The sequence below is a fragment of the Clupea harengus genome, chromosome 1 (assembly GCF_900700415.2).
Source record: "Clupea harengus chromosome 1, Ch_v2.0.2, whole genome shotgun sequence".
NCBI classification, from domain to species: Eukaryota; Metazoa; Chordata; class Actinopteri; order Clupeiformes; family Clupeidae; genus Clupea; species Clupea harengus.
Genome location: NC_045152.1, coordinates 25,877,117 through 25,882,086, shown reverse-complemented (window position 1 = coordinate 25,882,086; position 4,970 = coordinate 25,877,117).

Genomic DNA, 4,970 nt, shown 5'->3' with positions numbered 1-4,970 from the left:
AGGGATGGGTATCGTTTGGTTTTTATCCGATACCGGTACACAACCGATACTTTTAAAACGATACCGGTGCCTAAACGGTGCCGGAACCGATACTTTTATAAAAAAAATTAAAAAAATTACGATTGACGACATTTAAGAAAGGCTTTATTGCCAAATATATGAACTGTTTAAAGTAGATTATATATATAAATAAATACAAAACACCTTTTAACTTAAAACTTAAATAATATATGAACTGTTAACAAAAGTTTAGACTATACTTAAATAAATACAAATAAATACAAAACACACACACACACTCTGTACACACACTACAGCTTCAATACTTCAGCAATTCTTTTGTTCAATTCAATTTTTTTTCTTCAAATTGAACAATATATTAACTGTTTAAAGTATATTATAAATATAAATACATACAAAACACTTGGCTTCAAACTTTTTAACTTCAAACTATGAACATTATATTAACTGTAAACAACAGTTTATAGTATACTTAAATAAATATAAATAAATACAAAAACAGCTTCAAACTTCTTTTGCAAAAATATGAGCATATTTGCCTTTGGAGTCAAAAATGTATTATTTTGTTTGCATTTATTTCATGAAATTTCACCATTTTCTGATTTGTTTATACCTATCTTTTCTATCTTGTTTATAGTTAATCTTGTTACTTGAACACACTGAGTACGAGAAAATGTGTACTGCCCCTTTAAGAGACTACCGTAGGTTAAGTATAGCTGTCATCTCCGTTTATTTTTCAGTCTTCGGTTGCTGATCTGCCGTTGAATTCTTTGCCTTCTCTCCACTCTTTTCACGCAATTGTTTTGTTGCATTTGCTGCACGTCGCGATGTTTGAATATTTTGGTGCGAAATACAGCCACACTTTTGACCGTTTACCTTTCGGTATTTTCTCTGTTAAAAGGTTGATGGCTAGTTCTGTTTGTGCTTGCTCTGTGAAATGCTGCATGCTCTTCACTGTCATAAGACTGTTGCTATGAAAACACCAATGAGCGTGAGCGACACAGGACAAAGTTTACATTGGGAGCTGGGGCAGTTTTACATGTGCCCTGCGGAATCTGCCTAGCAACCGTTTTCAATTGGCTCAGGCACCGAAATGAAGCACCGAAATCTGCGTTGCATTTCGGTCCGGGTAGGTACCGGTTGTATTGGAACCGGTTCCATATTGGTACCGGTTCTCGGTACCCAACCCTACTCAAGAGTCGTTCAGAAGCCATCAGCTACTTTTTAGTCGCTTAATATTGTGCCTAAACGGACACTACATAACCCGGACACTTTTTGCTATCAGTCAGATAGTCTGAAAAGTTGTTTGAAAGCCATCAGCTACTTTTTAGTCGCTTAATATTGGCTGCCGGTCTCCTGTAAGTAAGCAAGTAGGTTTAGCCGCTAGCATCTCATTAGCGATTAGCAATTTCTCCGTTGTGCGACAATATTAGGCGACTAAAAAGTGGCTGATGGCTTTCGAACGACTCTTGAGACTCTCTGACTGATAGCCAAAAGGCATCCGGGTTACGTAATATCACTCAAGAGTCGTTCGAAAGCCATTATGACGTCGCCCGTACCCGTTTTGGCGCCCGGACACCTTTTGCCATGACAGCACCAGCATCTCGGTCTTTCAGCTTTCAACATCAGATGACCAAGGTGAAAAATGCAAACAACTGAGTTTTGGTAAAATACAAAGTAAAGAGAGTCCCAGAACTGCCCGACACCTTCACACACATCAATCCTGCCTTCTTCAAAAAGAAAAATCCATCTCCTCCGCCAAGTACTTTAACAGATTTGCCAGGTGCCAGTGTACTGAGATCACAGATTGCTCTGGAGTATGAGTGGCTGGAGAAGATCACTGTGACTGAGGGGCCTGTAAGTGTGACTTGGTCTGCACACCATGCTTCAAAGAAAAGAAGCGTTGCTTTTGAGGTCAGCATCACATCACTGTTACCTCTGCTTTGTGATCAGGCCCACTCCGTTGCTACAGTCAAACATGTGATGGACAAAATCAAGGACATTGTAGCATTCCTAAAACCCAGGCCAGGTACTTGTTCTTGCTGCTGACCAACCAATCTATGCAGTAGCCAAACATGTGCAGTGGCACTGGCCTGAGAAGTATGGTGAAGACAATTTTGTCATCATGTTTGGGGGTCTGCACACAGAGATGGCAGCACTGAAATCAACCTGAACTCTACTTCAGGACAGTGGTTGGACAGGGGCTCTGGTGGAGGCAGGGATTGCATCTTCTGGTACAGCTGAATCATTTCTGACAGCCTCAAGCATCACTAGAACACGGCAAATGCACCAAATTACAGCATGCAGCCTATACATACAATGTACCATAACCACTCCAATGAAATCACTCAAAATGAAGACATGCTTGACTTTGAAGCTTGGTGTGAGAATCGAAAACGACAAAGTCCCCAATTTTAATTCTGGCATTTGATGTTGTCAATGGAACTTGTGGTTCTCCTGCTGATCCGATCATTCAGGGAAGCCAACTTCAGCCTGTATTGTCAGTCTTTGGCAGAGCTAATACCATATTTTTTTGCCAACAACAATGTCAATTATGCACAATCGCTTCCTATCCACCTCAGAGACATGATGACTCTAAAACATAGGCACCCTGAGATGGCACAGGAGCTTGAGTGGAAAATGTGTTAGGCACAAATCAGCCCGAGACTTCTCAGCAATTGCTACCAAGCCCATGAACAGGCCAATGCTGTCATCAAGGCAAGTTGGGGGAGCCACAGGTATCAGTGAAGTTCCATCAGCACTGAGGGGGTGAATGGTAGCTGGACCTGAGGTCAGCCGCTTGGATCTTCAAAATGAAGCATCATCCAGTGTCAGGGAGGGTGCAAAGCACACCAGAACATACAGAACATGTTCAGATATCATTCCTTGAGAGTCAATAAGCTGACCAGTGTCCTTGAGGATCTGGGAAATCCTTTTGCTCAGGAGAGCCATGATCTGTTTTCACTTGACACAAAGGATATTGCAAACCCAAGTGTCGCTGTCTTTTTCCATATTATTTACTAGAGATGGCACCAAAAGACCCTCAATCATTAAGATTTTTTTTACATTATTGATGTTCCCAAGGCAAATAATAGAGGATTTAATGGTAAAAAATATTTTAAAAAATATGTCCCATGGGTACAATTCTGTGGCAGAATATGTCTGTCAAGCAACTAAATTGACGGCCATCATGGAAAATGGCGGCCATTTTCTAAATTTAAGTGGCTAATGTTTTTTATTTAATTAATGACCCCAGAGGGATAAATATACCAAATTTGGTGCTTGTATCCACTTTTGAACGATTGTTACAGTTATCTGCCCCACTAATACTACAGAGGGGTCCAGTTCCACGATTAACGTCCGTAGGCCTGCTCGCCGTCCCGCCATAGACGGAGCCCCGTCTGTGCAAAATCCTACCATACACTCCCATGGAATGTTGTTTTTCTCCTTATAGCTGTGGAGGACATCGTACATTGCCTTGGCAGTCTCATGTTCAGGAAGAGGGAGACGATACAAAATATCCTCGTGAATAGCTTTCTCCTGCATGTAACGAACAAATGTCAAAGCATGGCCATTTTTTCCTTCTGTGCTGACATCCATTTGTAGAGCATAGGCAGATGGATTTCGAACAGTGACGTGCGGTGAGGTTCGTGGCTGGTGAGGCACTGAAACCGGAAGTGATTACGTCATTCCGGTCTGTAGTTGTTTAAAACATACACATGTATACATACAAGTTATTGTCTAATACCAGGACTTTTAAACAATCGTTTTTTTTTGTTTTGTTTGTTAATTGTGATAAGTTATACGGCTCAATACTCAACTGACTTGTTAACCGAACTTTTACATAGTCATACGACTAAACTCGCAACCGGAGACGGTTGTGACGGTGGTCAAACAGGGGACTGACGAACACTGCGATTGCTTTGTTCTTTAATTTCTGTATCATACACAAACAACAGTTGGCATAGGCAGCATTGTTGACAGGCAAACTTCTTTTGTCTCATTTTATACAACACATTATCAAATAAAAGTAAACCAGTGCACAAACAATTCGAACAACCATGCACATATTGTATTACACACATATAACACACATATTTCGCTATTGGAGCAAAATACCTGTATCATACACAAACAACAGTTGGCATCAGGTTCAGTATGGCAGCACGGTTAGCTAGCTAACGGAACGTGAGGAATGGGAAAGTCCCAGCGAACTATAGCTAATCACAGTGTGTATAATGAACCTCGTAGTCATATGAAAAATACCATCAACTTTCTGCCCATTGACAAAACTGCTTTACAACCAACACAATACATACTAATCATAGAAAATACACGTTACATGTCGAGGTTGTCGACATTCACTGCATCTACCTATCTAAAAGTTTCCAAATTGTGATGGTCATTTTGCATAGTGGACCTACCGCTGACAGGCAAACTTCTTCGGTCTCATTCACAGTCCAGACATTGTCACACGTTGAGAAGAGATGACAGGGAAAGAGCGAATTATCTTCTGTCCCATCATTTGAAGCAAACCTTTGAGCTCAGGCATTGGTCTCCCATCATTGATCATTTCACGTTTGGACTGAAAGTCCAGTTTTGAGAACTGCTTCAGCTTAGCAATAAAATCTTCCATTTTCGCAGTCAAGTAGAAGTGTAGAAGAAGAAGAGCAACGTTCCCCAGCATAACCCCGACAGGTGCGTTCTCACACGCCCCCTTCATTGAGGCAGAGGTACTGTGTGCCTCACCTACATGATTTTGCGTTTTGAGCTCAGCTCAAAGGTTCTACGCATGCGCAAAACCCAGTTTGGAGCGATTGCGCAATCCTAGGTGAGGCACTGCCTCACTATCTCCCATAGACAATACATGGTGCCTCACCTGACCGCACGTCCCTTGTTTGCTCCCGTCTATTTGAATAGGACATGCGCAAATTCAGCGATTTTGCTTA